Consider the following 16,176-nt stretch of genomic DNA (forward strand, 5'->3'; position numbering starts at 1 on the left):
ACACGACATCTTCCATCTGCCTTGTCTTTTCCTCTCCACTGGGAACCGAAAAAAAATTTTTCACTTATGGTAATGGCAACATGTCACTTAACTAAACTGACTAAACCAATTCAACTACAAAAACACAATAAATCAATAACCCTAACAACTAAACTGACTAAACCAATTCAACTACAAAAACACAATAAATCAATAACCCTAACAACACTGTTAAACCAACATGAACCATAACAACAACATTTAAAATCTCAAAACCCTGAACTCCCAAGGTGCACTGCAGCACAACGTCCATTATTCACTGTTGTTAGATAACATTATTAGCTCTATCAACTTTCTGGTTTCACAGTGTTCATCCTTGACCCAAAATACATAAGCATACAAACAACAAATGTCAGCTCTCCACAGTTTCTCCGTGACCAAAGCCATACACACGCACACACAGGCCGGCCAATTGACTATTATAATATATATGTGGTAGATGGATGTACAATGAGTGTGGTGCTGATGCTGTGCTGCGTTCACATTCGCACTGTTGAGTTTGTTACTGCTCTGTAGTTCCATAACCTTTCACAGCAGAGCTTGTTTCCATGTCCTTTAGTCCTAAATCAGCAGGCCGTCTCTGCGTGTGAAAGCCCTCTCTCCGTCTCTGGGTCTATAACTCATCCTGTCTCACTCGCCGTTCTGTTTCTTGCTCACTCTGCCTCTCCCATAATTCACCTCGGCCTCTCTATATTTCTAACAGTCACTCACTCTTCCCTCATAGCCAGTCCTGATTACATCTGAATGCTTCGCACCTCCTTCTCCCCACTTCCTTTACCGCCTTTCTTTCTTGTCTTTTGCCCTCTCCCAATTTTCAAATCCACTTTTGATGTACCATCATGCTCTGAGTCATACCAGCGCTGCCCGCCCCCTTCCTGTTCTTCCTCTTCTCCGCCAAATCCCACCATTCATTTATTGCTCTCTGGTGGGATGTTGTTTGGCTGCCTGCCTGGTTTACAGCAAGTGGCGTGATGGACATGGGATGAAAACACAAACTAGATGCTACTGTAAAATCGGGCACCAAATAGAACAGTGAGGAAAAACGGCAGAAAAGTAATAAACAGAGGGTTGGCTTTTTGTCCTTAAGCTCGCTATTACGAAGATAAACTCAGCTGCATATCAGTGTGAGCTAAAACTAAGCGAGTCTGGATTTAACACCAAACTTTCCAGATTGAAATCCGATGCACCTATCTGGAGTCGCAGGCTGTTTGTCCTACGGCATTTAAAAAGTTCAGCAGAGACTCGTCAGTGCCGTATCTTCAGCTGAACAGAATTTCATAATAGGTGATAGAGAGAATAGGACTTTCTTTGTTTACATCCTTTCCTGCTCCTCTTTTTCCTCATTCCTAAACTAAAGTTTGCGCACAGTCAAGTTGTTCCAACCCTGAGCTACGGAATCCAAAACTAATAAATAAATAAATAAAAATCTGCTATACTTTATAAAAAATACAAACATTGCTTGAGTGTTTTACAGACAGACACAGTGTCTAAGTATATAGTATACCGATATAAGACACCCCTTTTTTGACATGCACATCCATTTACATGTTCACATGAAAAAAGTACTTCTTATATATGACTTATCTGAATATTCCACATTCACATTTTCACCTTTTATCTTTGAATATGCAGTTACTTCAAATGCACCATCTTCAATAATTCCCCAAAGAGTGGTATGACTTTCCATCTCCTCTTGTGACTTTTCAGTTTCTTTATTTTTTAATACCCCTTTGGTCATAAGATTCACAGCTCTTTTTCAGAACCATTTAAAAAGGTGTGATCCATAACCACCATAGGTGCCCATACCATTTGTAAGATCACAATGACACATTTAATCACTGATTAAACATAACAGTTGCTAAATTGTGTGGTCGTTCCAAACCTTTGCACAGTGGGGTAGACGGTTTTATCATGATTTACTAAGAATAATTGCAAAGATGAAGAAGTTGGTAACGTGCCACAGACAGCGGTATGTACGAGGTCTGTCCATAAAGTATAGGTCCTTTTTATTTTTTTCAAAAACTATATGGATTTCATTCATATGTTTTTACGTCAGACATGCTTGAACCCTCGTGCGCATGCGTGAGTTTTTCCACGCCTGTCGGTGACATCATTCGCCTGTGAGCACGCCTTGTGGGAGGAGTCGTCCAGCCCCTCGTCGGAATTCCTTTGTCTGAGAAGTTGCTGAGAGACTGGCGCTTTGTTTGATCAAAATTTTTTCTAAACCTGTGAGACACATCGAAGTGGACACGGTTCGAAAAATTAAGCTGGTTTTCAGTGAACATTTTAACGGCTGATGAGAGATTTTGAGGTGACACTGTCGCTTTAAGGACTTCCCACAGTGCAAGACGTCGCACAGCGCTCTCAGGCGGCGTCATCAGCCTGTTTCAAGCTGAAAACCTCCACATTTCAGGCTGTATTGATCCAGGACGTCGTGAGAGAACAGAGAAGTTTCAGAAGAAGTCGGTTTCAGCATTTTATCCGGATATTCCACTGTTAAAGGAGATTTTTTTAATGAAAGACGTGCGGACGGGTCCACGCGTCGGGACGCAGCCGGCGCGATGCTCCGCCACAGGAAAAACACCTCTGTTGGAAGCCTTAAAGACAAGTTGGAACATGTCCAGCTGATAAACAATTTCTCATATACTCACTCCACTGAAAGCCATCAAAAGCCGCCTGGATTTTACAAATGGTTATCAACACGGAGGTGTTTTTCCTGTGCCGCCGCACCGCGCCGGCTGCGTCCCGACGCGTGGACCCGTCCGCACGTCTTTCATTAAAAAAATCTCCTTTAACAGTGGAATATCCGGATAAAATGCTGAAACCGACTTCTTCTGAAACTTCTCTGTTCTCTCACGACGTCCTGGATCAATAGAGCCTGAAATGTGGAGGTTTTCAGCTTGAAACAGGCTGATGACGCCGCCTGAGAGCGCTGTGCGACGTCTCGCACTGTGGGAAGTCCTTAAAGCGACAGTATCACCTCAAAATCTCTCATCAGCCGTTAAAATTTTCACTGAAAACCAGCTTAATTTTTCGAACCATGTCCACTTCGATGTGTCTCACAGGTTTAGAAAAAATTTTGATCAAACAAAGCGCCAGTCTCTCAGCAACTTCTCAGACAAAGGAATTCCGACGAGGGGCTGGATGACTCCTCCCACAAGGAGTGCTCACAGGCGAATGACGTCACCGACAGGCTTGGAAAAACTCACGCATGCGCACGAGGGTTCATGCATGTCTGACGTAAAAACATATGAATGAAATCCATATAGTATTTGAAAAAAATAAAAAGGACCTATACTTTATGGACAGCCCTCGTAAATGAGGATTTTGCATGTGTTAATAAACTCTGCCACATAACTGAGCATGCTCATGTGCTGGAAATTTAACACCCAGGCTATAAAGCATCTGCTAAATTTCCTTTTGCCCTTTATAAATGATGTGACATGTGCAGACCTCACCTATTTGCATCTTTCCATGAAGCTACTGGTGACCAGTGTTGCTACTGTTACTTTGAAAAAGTAATCCAATTACTGATTACTCCTTAAAAAAGTAACTTAGTTACTTTACTGATTACTCAATTTCAAAAGTAACTAAGTTAGATTACTAGTTACTTTATTAGTTACTTTCAGCAGCTGCTGACAACAACCCCGCCACCTCAACATGAAAATGATAACCCGTTTTGCCAATACTCACTTTATAGTCACCCTTTCTTGACTTCAATAAACACAAATACTTGTTTTGTAAAAAATCAAATAAAAACACCTTTCTTGACCTCACATTTAATTGTTGAAAGGACTGTAACGGCAAAACTTGCATTTTCTAACCTGCATTGTTTATAAATTCATCTATTAAATTCATTCTAACATTTAAATTCTCTCTAAACATTTTAGTTGTTGAAATTATTATTATTATAAGCAGTGTTAGTAGTAGTAAAACAAACAAAAAAAGGCTTCAAAAGTGGACCTTTAGTCTAGGGGTGCTGTGGGAGGCCACGTCCCTTCACAGCTCCACGCCCCCTTTCCGTCTGGATGTGCCCCTGCTTTTGCGTTTGAGCATAAAGAATGGGTAACGTTTATTTATGCAGAAAACACGACCAGATTGGCAGGTAAGGAATTTTTATCAGTGTTTTTTACGTCATGTCTTCCTCAGAAAAATGTTTAGGTGCATTTGCGTGGGAAAAAAGCATTAGTTGTTAAGATGTTGCAGATCAGCTGTTTTTAGTGAGGACACACACAGAGCAGCTCAGTTCAGAGTTCTAAATAAAGGGGGGAAAAGAGCGTAAAAATATCTGTGTAAAGCTTAGTGCAGGTGTGCACTTTGACAGATGATGACTTTTTTGACGTTTTTCAACTCGGAGAGGCTGCTGAAAACTGAGGGTGAAAACCTCGCACCTTGCTGAAGGTGAGCTGTTCAGTTGAACCCCAACCCCCTGCCCACGGACCACGTTTCATGCTGCGATCGACCCGCAATGCCAAAATAATAGTAACGCACAGTGACTTGGAGAAGTAATTTTAATCTGATTACTGATTTAGAAAGATTGACATGTTAGATTACTCATTCCTGAAAAAAGCGGTCAGATTAGAGTAACGCATTACTGGCATCACTGCTGGTGACCTATGCTAGCCTCAGGTATGACTACATTATACCACACCTCATGGTTACTGTTCACATTGTAATGTTGCTGTGTGCTACATTTGCATCATTATGCTTCATAATTTCATTTTTATTGTGAACCTACGTACATATAAATACTCTTGAATTACTCAGTTTGTGATAGTATGTTTTCTTCTACTCAAATTTCTACCAAGCACGTACTTCTTTCAGTCAACCAGAGAGATCATATCTTGTCAATGTTTGAACAACATTGTTGCATAGTAACACATTTTAAACAGCAGTCCACTTCCATGTTTAGGTAGTTTGTCTTGATACCAGGTGCGAGTTGTACAGGAGTACAATGGACCATACTTAAGGTCACGTTTTCAAGTGGACCCAGGCAAGGTTCACTGATCCATGTTTGAGGATGTAAATAGTTTTCACATTGCTGAACTTTGGGGTCAAGTAAACCCAGATCAAGGTTCGGGTCCCTGGTGTGACAGCCCCCTAAAAGATTAGTTCAAAACATTATTAGCAATCCAGCATGAGTATTACTGTCCTAACCTTTGACAGTTGCTTAATTTTTGAGAAATGTTTTTTGAACAATTAGAAGGTAAGAATGATTGTAAATGTGACCACTGTACTGGGAGTTTTAGAAAAAACAAACAAAGAAACAAGAACAAACACAGTAAGCTCAAAACAAAATACAAAGCAATGCTAGCAAATATGGCTCGCTGGGCCATGTTTGTAATATACTAGTCGTTATGAACATGGCATACATCTTTGAAGTTACCTTCAAGCATTGAACTTTCTTAATAATATATTTAAGGATAGGAAACATTAGAAGAAAACCAAAATGTGAAAATAAAAATAAAGGTAGAACATAAAATATGTTGCTAGCCTTTCAGCTAAGCTAGGAATGGTAGATGCAATATGTTTACCCTTCACTCAACCAGCAAGTATGAAACGTTTAGCCCTCCAAACTTAGTGAACGAGAAAGAGGAAAAGAAAAGTAGAAGTTGAATCCTCAGCAGAAGCTCACAGTACGAGCAACATCGGTGGGCAAACGGTCCCTATAGCCTCAGCAGCGATACATACGCTAAGCATTCATATATTGCACAAATGTTACTAACTTCTCTTTGTAATTTTGAGATTCAGAAAAACACAGTTTGATTTAATTTCAGCTCTGTTACAGCTGCCCCTTGAATACCCTTGCATTTCCTGTACAGAAAATTGATGAAAAAGGGCTTTTTTTGTGACACGATACAATTATCAAAGGTGAGTCAAACACTCATAGACCTGAAAAGTAACAATGTTTTAAACTCACATTGTAAAAAAGTAAAGCCGTCCTTTAAGTGGCAAAGCAGTCATCACTTTACTGCTAAGCATGTTCTCTTGTTTCCCCACACGGTCAGGACGGTATATAATTAGCCAGCAGCTGATTCACACTCGGGCTTCGGCTCACTGCTAATAAATGCTAACAACAAAGAGCGAGGCTGTATGTCATTCTGTACGGTAGCTGCTGTGTAGTTTTGTCAGACGGACTGCGTACATTAGCAATGTTTCTATTCTCTACCGAGCCTCTGATTACAATAAATGCCCTCTCGCTTGCTTTACAATAATGGGTCATAAATTAATACCGTGCTCAGCTGTAAATAGTAATAGTGTTTCATATGCATGCATATATATATATATATATATATATATATATATATATATATATATACACACACACACACACACATACGGCTGAATAGCTGAATAATTACCGGCCACAAAGGCAATCACAAAATCTGAACAGCCACTTACTATCTATTAGTCACCACGGAGGAAGAGAGGAGGAGGGTCTGCATTCTGATCACACCAATCAATGCCCAAAACATAACTGATTTCAACATGGGATCAATAAATGGAGCACGAGCTGGGTATTGTCATTATTAAAAGACAGCAGTGGTGGGCTGTTCCCTCCTTTAATCTCACAGAAAATGAGTGCAGGTGTGTGTGTGTGTGTGTGTGTGTGTGTGTGTGTGTGTGTGTGTGTGTGTGTGTGTGTGTGTGTGTGTGTGTGTGTGTGTGTGTGTGTGTGTGTATGGGGGGGGCTTATTAAGGTATAATTCACTGCCCTGTCTGTGTCACTTGGTCTTTCTATTATCACTGGGATCACTTGCACACGTCCAGGCCTGTGTGGAACCCTGTTTGAGTGAATGGCACGTGTGTCTTTGTGAACACGGTGCCGCTTCCACATGAAATGTACACGAGGGTGAATCTCAGCGGTGTTAATGGCTTTTTAAATGTCAGGGAAAGTCAGAGAATGATAAAAGAGAGATCTGTTATCCACTGTCCTCATGATCGCCGCCGCGCACACCGCTGCCCTCGCCTCACCGTCTGTGTGTATGCGTGTGTGTATGTGCACGTGTGTGGGTGTGCGCGCAGCAGTGGGCCAACTTCCACCCGTGCTGATGTCAGCATGATTTATGCACCAATCAGATTACCTCAGAAAGAGAGAGAAAGCGAGCAGGGAGGGGGCATTAGGTATCGCTAACAGCTTTAATGTAATGTTTTCTCAACCCATATTCAGATTCATCAGAATCAAAACTGCAAGGGCACTCGGAGCACATGCATGACAAAAGGCTGAGAAAAACTCAAAAATATAGTGCTTTATATTCCCGACTAAACCAAAGGTTTTGTCTGAGATCTGTCAAAACTGGTTCATTTGTTTGTGTGTATTTGTGCTGACTAACAAGTGGAGGTGAAAATGATCTTCTGCTTGTTGGAGTCTGCATTTTTGCTTCCATGCAGTCTATATTTAGTTCACACAGCCGTGCACACTGGGTACACACTACTGTGCTACCCAACATATTTAAATACATATTTTTTACATCCACCAAGTTTTTTCCTGTCTGTTTTCAGGATAACTCACACACACAGTGGTATATTTGGTGCTCTCTCTCTCTCACGCTCTGTCTAATAATGAACTTCAGGACTGGATAAGTCATTAGATCTGGATGTGAATAAAAGATAAGGCTTTCTTTGACATTGTCAGATAGTTCTGGGCTTTGATGGAGGAATACACTCACAAGTGACTTTCAGACCCTTCAGGAAGCTACAATGCAAATGATATATATATATATATATATATATAAAATCCCACACAGATATATAGAAAAATAATCATCTATATCTATTTCACTCTCTCTCAACTTTTTGTTGGCTAGTGTTTGATCTTCAACGTTCTCTGTTTGCTAGTCTTTGACCTTCCAGTCTTTCATATTTTATCCTAATCTTGACTTTGCTCCTGTTTGTTAACCTTTGATCTTCCAACTCCCATCTTTGATCCTAATCCTTATTTCCCTACTGTTCACTGACCTTTGCTCCTTGAATCGTAACTCTGATCTTGTTCACTGACCTTTGATTGAAAAAATCTCTCACCTTTAACCCTAATCCTAGTTTTGATTTTGTTTGTTGACCTTTGATCCTGATGGGTCTATGTGGAAATGTTAACAGAAGTGTGTGTTTTTACTTTCATTTTTTGTTTTGTGGCCCCCTGGATTGTTAATCTTGAACCTCAACATACAACAAAATTTTATGGCGTCTTCCTTGGCTAATGTCCAACCTGGCTCTAAGTTTCATTAAAGTTTTTTTGAAATCCTGCTAACAACAAAGCGGCAAACAACCACAGTTAAAATATAACTACCATGGCAGAGGTAAGAATAGAATTATGACCCTGCAACGTGCACACATCCGTCCATCCACACTCAGTCCAGTCAGTAATGTGTAAAAATCATGACTTATTGGAGGTGACATTAGAGCTTTAACACAGCATTAAGGCCGCTGTCGTTGCCTGCTGGTCCTGGATTGTGTAGTATCCGCTCCTGCTCAACTCTTGCTGAAGATACAGTCTCTCTGGTTTTCTGTTGGCATTCCAAATGCTTGCCAGCTTCCATGCGCTCCATGCTCTCTGACATAAAGCGTGTGGGTGTCCGTGTGGCTCACCGCTACCCTGGCCAACTCTAACAGAGGGCTGAGTGATGTCACAGCAGACTGCATTTTAATAGAGAGGAAAGCAATTAGAGAGGGGACAGGGCGCGAGGTGCAGAGATGGAGGGGCCGTCTGTGTGACACAGCACGTGCAGTTCACACACACTCATTACTTAGGATGAGTTAATTAATCGCACAGTGATTCACGGTACTTGTAATTAATCTCGTACGTGTGTGAGTGTGTTTTTGAGAGGTGACTCTTCTCCCGTTCGCCTTTGTCTCTTCAGGTGGAAGCACACATGTTCTATTCCACCACAGTTTCAAGTGCAAACTAATCTTTCACCACGATGCATCTCAGAATTTCAAAACAGGGGAGTTTTCTACTTTGTGGTTGCTGCGGTTATAGATGGTTATATCAGAACATATCGGTGGAACTGAATTTCAAATTTATGTGGTGATCCTCTGTGAAAAGTACATGTCTGGAGTTTCTATCATTTTATTGCATTTGCAAATGTGCTTTAAATTTCAGCATTTTTAATTTTTGAAACTTCTTTAGCATTCTGATTTTGCTGATGTCATCCACAGGATCACCATAAATGTGTAAAGTTCACAAATCTCAAGAATTTATTTTGTGTGTGTGTGAGTGTGTGAGAGAGAGAGAGAGAGAGAGAGAGAGAGAGAGAGAGAGAGAGAGAGAGAGAGAGAGAGAGAGAGAGCGAGAGAGAGAGAGAGAGAGAGAGAGAGAGAGAGAGAGAGAGAGAGAGAGAGAGAGAGAAATCAAAATTAGCTGGATGGATTTCTTTCAAAAACAGTGGAAATATTACTTGGATGGATATCTAGAGGTGGTGAGATTTTGGAGTAGCTTGGTCAAAGGTTAAAGGTCAAGGAAAACGGGGTCCAGAAAACACCTTTGTTGTATATGTGAACAACCAAGAACCCTAGATGGATAAAATTTGGTGGGGATATTAACTGAATAGATATCTAGAGGTGATTTAGTAAAAACACGCTTTAGATGAGGTCTGTCCAACCCTGCACCTGGAGGGCACCTGCCCAGCATGTTTTACAACTCTCTCTACTCCAGTCAGGTGTGCTCAGCTCAGTCAAGAGCTGGGAAACACCAATGTTAATTGACCAAGTGTGATTAGAGCAGATAGACATGAAAAATATGCAAGGTAGGTGTCCTCCAGGGGCAGGGTCTGAGAGGCCTGCTTTAGACATTTTTCAAAATGAAAAAAAGAAAAAGAAAAGAAAAATGGCCACCATTCTGACATACTGAATCAGAATCCCACTACCTGGACCAATTTGGATGATCTTGATGTTGAAAAGTACTACTTCTTCACGATGAAGAAGTAAAGACACTTTGACACTTGCACGAATGTTATCCATGCACTCCTGTGCAATTCATCGTGCCAATGTAACCCACATTGTTCCACAGTCCTGTTTGATGACACGTTATATAAAATAATCATTTTGTAGCCGGTGACGCATCAGAACTTGGCTGAAACCATCTCTCATCGCTCCCAGAATCACAGAGAAATTATCTGCAGCTTCAGCTCCTCTCGTGCGTGTTGTGCATTTGGAATTGTCTGAAAGGTAATTATTAAAGGTAAATTAAAGGTAAAGGTAATTAAAGGTATTTATTATATATACACTCAACAAAAATATAAACGCAACACTTTTGATTTTGCTCCCATTTTGTATGAGATGAACTCAAAGATCTAAAACTTTTTCCACATACACAATATCACCAGTTTTGTTTTATTGGGGGGGGGGGGATACCAGTCAGTATCTGGTGTGACCACCATTTGCCTCATGCAGTGCAACACATCTCCTTCGCATAGAGTTGATCAGGTTGTCAATTGTGGCCTGTGGAATGTTGGTCCACTCCTCTTCAATGGCTGTGCGAAGTTGCTGGATATTAGCAGGAACTGGTACACGCTGTCGTATACGCCAGTCCAGAGCATCCCAAACATGCTCAATGGGTGACATGTCCGGTGAGTATGCCGGCCATGCAAGAACTGGGACATTTTCAGCTTCCAAGAATTGTGTACAGATCCTTGCAACATGGGGCCGTGCATTATCCTGCTGCAACATGAGGTGATGTTCTTGGATGGCACAACAATGGGCCTCAGGATGTCGTCACGGTATCTCTGTGCATTCAAAATGCCATCAATAAAATGCACCTGTGTTCTTCATCCATAACAGACGCCTGCCCATACCGTAACCCCACCGCCACCATGGGCCACTCGATCCACAACATTGACATCAGAAAACCGCTCACCCACACGACGTCACACACGCTGTCTGCCATCTGCCCTGGACAGTGTGAACCGGGATTCATCCGTGAAGAGAACACCTCTCCAACGTGCCAAACGCCAGCGAATGTGAGCATTTGCCCACTCAAGTCGGTTACGACGACGAACTGGAGTCAGGTTGAGACCCCGATGAGGACAACGAGCATACAGATGAGCTTCCCTGAGACGGTTTTTTAACAGTTTGTGCAGAAATTCTTTGGTTATGCAAACTGATTGTTTCAGCAGCTGTCCGAGTGGCTGGTCTCAGACGATCTTGGAGGTGAACATGCTGGATGTGGAGGTCCTGGGCTGGTGTGGTTACACGTGGTCTGCAGTTGTGAGGCTGGTTGGATGTACTGCCAAATTCTCTGAAACGCCTTTGGAGATGGCTTATGGTAGAGAAATGAACATTCAATACACGAGCAACAGCTCTGGTTGACATTCCTGCTGTCAGCATGCCAATTGCACGCTCCCTCAAATCTTGCGACATCTGTGACATTGTGCTGTGTGATAAAACTGCACCTTTCAGAGTGGCCTTTTATTGTGGGCAGTCTAAGGCACACCTGTGCACTAATCATAGGTGTCTAATCAGCATCTTGATATGGCACACCTGTGAGGTGGGATGGATTATCTCAGCAAAGGAGAAGTGCTCACTATCACAGATTTAGACTGGTTTGTGAACAATATTTGAGGGAAATGGTGATATTGTGTATGTGGAAAAAGTTTTAGATCTTTGAGTTCATCTCATACAAAATGGGAGCAAAACCAAAAGTGTTGCGTTTATATTTTTGTTGAGTGTATATATATATATATATATATACATATATATATATATATATATATATATATATATATATATATATATACAAGGTCTATTAGAAAAGTATCTGACCTTATTATTTTTTTCAAAAACCATATGGATTTGAATCACGCGTGATTACATCAGACATGCTTGAACCCTCGTGGGCATGCGAGAGTTTTTTCACGCCTGTCGGTTACGTCATTCGCCTGTGGGCAGTCTTTGAGTGAGGAGTCGCCCACCCTGTCGTCGATTTTTCATTGTTTAGGAATGGCTCAGAGACTGCTGCTTTGTTTGATCAAAATTTTTTCAAAACTGTAAGGCACAACTGAGTGGACACCATTCGATAAATTCAGCTGGTTTTCGGTAAAAATTTTAACGACTGATGAGAGATTTTGGTCTGGTAGTGTCGCCGTAAGGACGGCCCATGGTGCCTGATGGCGATCTGCGCTTCGAGGCGGCAGCGTCTCGCCATTTCAAGTTGAAAACTTCCACATTTTAGGCTCTGTTGACCCAGGAAGTCGTCAGAGAACAGAGAACTTTCAGAAGAAGTCGGCATGAGGAGTTTATTCGGACATTCCATTGTTAACGGACATTTTGTAATGAAAGAACGTGCGGGCAGAGTCGCATGTCGAGCCGGACCCGACCGCGGGGGGTCGCGACAGGAAAAACACCTCCGTTGGAAACCTTAACGGGCAAGTTGGAACATGCCCAAGCTGTTAAACAATTTCTCAGTTACTCAGTTGTTGAAAGCCATCAAAAGCCACCTGAATTTTACAAATGGTTTTCAACACGGAGGTGTTTTTCCTGTCGCGGCGCACACAGATTCGCCGAGTCGTCACGGAAACGACTCGGCGAATTTGCGCGCATGTCTTTCATTAAAAAATGTCCTTAAACAGTGGAATGTCCACATAAAGTCCTCAAGCCGGCCTCTTCTGAATCTTCTCTGTTCTCTCACGATGTCCTGGGTGAATTAAGCTTTAAATTAGGATGTTTTCAGGTCGAAACAGGCCGACGACGGCGCCTGGAAGTGCTGCAGGACGTCCCGGTCCGTGGGAAGTCCTTACACCGACAGAAACACCCCATAATCTCTCATCAGCCGTTAAACTTTTCACCGAAAACCAGCTTAATTTCTCGAATAGTGTCCACTCGGATATTCCTCACAGGTCCAGAAAAAATTTTGATAAAGCAACGCGCGCCATCTCGAGCAGCGTGTCAAACAAAGGAATTCAGCCAAGAGGGCGGGACCACATCTCACTCAAGGCCTGCCCACAGGGAAATGATGTCACCGACACGCGTGAAAAAACTCACGCATGCGCACGAAGGTTCAAGCATGATTGGTGTAATCACACGTCATTCAAATCCATATAGTTTTTTAAAAAAATAAAAAGGTAGGATACTTTTCTGATAGACCTTGCATATAGTAATGGATTGGTAAAACAGTTGCAGTTTCATTCCTTCTTCTGGGTTTGATAATCTATCTGTAAAATTATGTTTATTATAGATGTAACATCTCGCCATAATCGTTCAAATGCGCTGCGGCATTTGAACGTTTGTCAATGAGATGCATTGACAAACAGTGACACACAGTGTTTTCGAATAGGTTAGGCAATGGTCATGGCTAGTTCACAAAATGTCTCCATGCATAGTTCATGTGCAGTTTACAACAGTTTTAAACAAAATTGCGTGCCAGTGTGGGAATCAAATTCATGCAAGTGTCAAGGTGACTTAAGTTCCATGCAGGCTCTGAGCAGATCAGAGTCTACAGTTCCCCATTAATGGTATATCAGTCCATCACAGGTTACTTCCCCAGCCAAGGCTGGTATCCATTTACAGCTGAATGAACTGCAATGATGTCGACGAAGTGTCTTGTATAAGGACACAGACAAGTAGCACGATCAAACCCAGGCATGCTGAAATAATGCTGCTTGAGTGGAGGAATGGTTTGTGGAGTTCCAACTTTGGATTCTACATTGTTTAAAAGGTATGATTTGATGGTAGGATCATCAGTATTAGGCATGTATGTGTCTATTTACCATTTAAAGAATTGATTTCATACCCAGCATAGCAGCCATCTCAGAAAAAGGGTGTCACTTTTTTTAAAAAATAGAGTGGCACATGGGCATTTTCAAAAGAATAATGTCGAATGAGTATGTTTGCCACATTTGCTGCTTGTACCACCACATGAAAGAGTCGCCTGAAATATTCTATTATCTGCTGTACTAATAGATCCTTGTGAAAGGTACTCAGCTAAGGTTTCATGGACAAGGTCCTTAATCCCCTAGTTGTTCGAGGTATGGAAATGGGTTAATGTGAGGCATAATTGTAAAGCACTTTGACCATCTGCATCACATGGAAAAGTGCTATAGAAATTCCATCTTTTTACAGCTATTGGGATGAGTGGAGAAACATTCTTTAAGACAAAAAAAAAAAAAAAAAAAACTAAATTTCGCCTGCCTGGACAACTGACACCCACAAAGTGAGCAGTTGAAAACTGGGTCTTGGTCCACAGACAGACCTCTCAAAAATCAGTTTAAGTGCAAACTTACTGTTACTCATAAAGTTGTGATTCCACCAAGAAGCTGCAAACTAAATACTTCCTGGCAATAAAAAAGAAGTACAGACACATGGAGAAAATGTAAATAATTAAAATGAAACATTCCACATGATATGTTAAAATAACGTGCTAACGTGAAAGGCCAGAATCTCCATTTCTGGATTCCGTTCATTTATATAATTGCTGTGCCATGAATTTATGTCTTGTCACTCTGCACCATCCGAATAAAAATATTTCCTGGCTGACTGAGGTGATGGTAACTGTTCCCTGCACCCTTCCATTTTTATTCCAGTTAAGTCAGTCCATTTGCGCACAACATCACTGAGGCTGTATCATGCATGAACCAAAATCTACAGTTTGCTTAAGCCTGCATAAACTTCACAACAAAGTCTATAAAACTGCTTCATTATAATACATCAAAGTGTGTTCAGTGTTCAATACGTATATCTACACGTTTGTGCACATAACAGGATTATAGTGTGTGCTAAGCTGATGTGGAACAGTCGACAGACAGAGCAGACTGCTACAGAAAATGCATTTTCCTCTAAATGCCTCAACCTGTGCATGTCTTTTTCTTATTATTTTGTTCTTATTTTTCTTCTAGCGAAGGTGCAATATGCTTTGTCAAACTCACAATAAAATTTAGGACAAAATACGTTCATTTTTACATATGTTTTAAATGTGTTTGCTAATGTTAGCTCAACCCATCACTAGCACTATCAGCTTTGTTATTTTCCTCCGGTTCTTTCTGTAACACTGTCCTTCACAAAGTATAAACCCAAACTATTCCACACTTTTAAATTTATTCAAAGTCTTAGTGAAAAAAAAATACCAGGCCTGGATTTTGTAGAACATCTCTGACAGACGAGATCCATCCTTACAGAATCCCGAACAATGGATACAAACATACAACAGACAAACAGTTTTTATAAAACATTTCATAGGCGTGACACAGGTGGACCTTATTTCGCAAAATCCTTTCCTTATTGGCCCCTGTGGGTATTTGAGGGAGGGCCAACCCCTGCCCAGGACTCATGCAGTAACAGAACATATATGATTTATAATGTAACCTAACTCTCTTTGTCCTAAATGGTAAAAAGCTGGTTAAATCCGGTTTGACGTGCACATACCAACAGAGAACAAAGGAAAGTAAGAATAAGAGTGAAAACTAAGAATACAATAACTACTTTAATACCAAAACGAGTACAGAAAACAAATAAAGAAAACCATAATTGAACACACATATATATCTAACAGCCTTCCAGAGAAAACAACAACCTCTAGATTTATTTTCAAAAACTTTGGGAAATTACAGTACTTAAACCAGTAGAGCTCTCAGAAGTAGTTTTACAAATTTAACTCACTACTGAAATTTCAGTGCCAGCAAACAGCTACGTTAGCTTACAGGCTCGAGATTTAATGCAGATGCTACAGTATATGTTAGCCAGTTTTGGTAATTTTAATAAAAGTGTAATTTCTGCTTTGGCTAGCTGCTCCTAAAATAAATAAATAAATAACTAAACTTCACAAACCTGGCCGCTTTTCTTCAGATGCTGTTATTCCACTAATGTAGTAATGATATTTGTAATTCCTGTGATGGCCACCCTGTTTCCTCTAATTCGTTACTTCCTATATTAATTTTTTTTTTTTTTATATTTCTCACTTACTAAACATATGTAATAGGTGATTGGAACACTCAAAGGCCTAACTGCTTATGATGTTTAACGTGACTAACAATTTACAAGTACAAATGGAGGTCGGAATTTTCCAGTTACACTGCCATGAATGCCAACGCGTCAATCCAACATGGCTGCTTTGTGCATCAACCATAGTGAAAGCTGTAGTTTTGTAATGTTTTTTTTTTTTAACACTTCTTTTTTTGTGTGTCCAGTTTATAAATCATATACAGCACTGCC

The 16,176-nt window shown here is 40.9% G+C and overlaps 1 long non-coding RNA gene across 1 annotated transcript; it reads left to right on the forward strand.

The window, feature by feature from the left end:
• The first annotated feature begins 458 nt into the window (after positions 1-458).
• LOC117515909 lies at positions 459-13,238 on the forward strand. The gene is made up of 3 exons (XR_004562254.1): positions 459-471; positions 5,147-5,150; positions 13,128-13,238. It is a non-coding gene; the product is annotated as an uncharacterized LOC117515909 (long non-coding RNA).
• The last annotated feature ends 2,938 nt before the right edge of the window (positions 13,239-16,176 follow it).

This window comes from Thalassophryne amazonica, chromosome 8 (assembly GCF_902500255.1).
Source record: "Thalassophryne amazonica chromosome 8, fThaAma1.1, whole genome shotgun sequence".
Classification (NCBI taxonomy): domain Eukaryota; kingdom Metazoa; phylum Chordata; class Actinopteri; order Batrachoidiformes; family Batrachoididae; genus Thalassophryne; species Thalassophryne amazonica.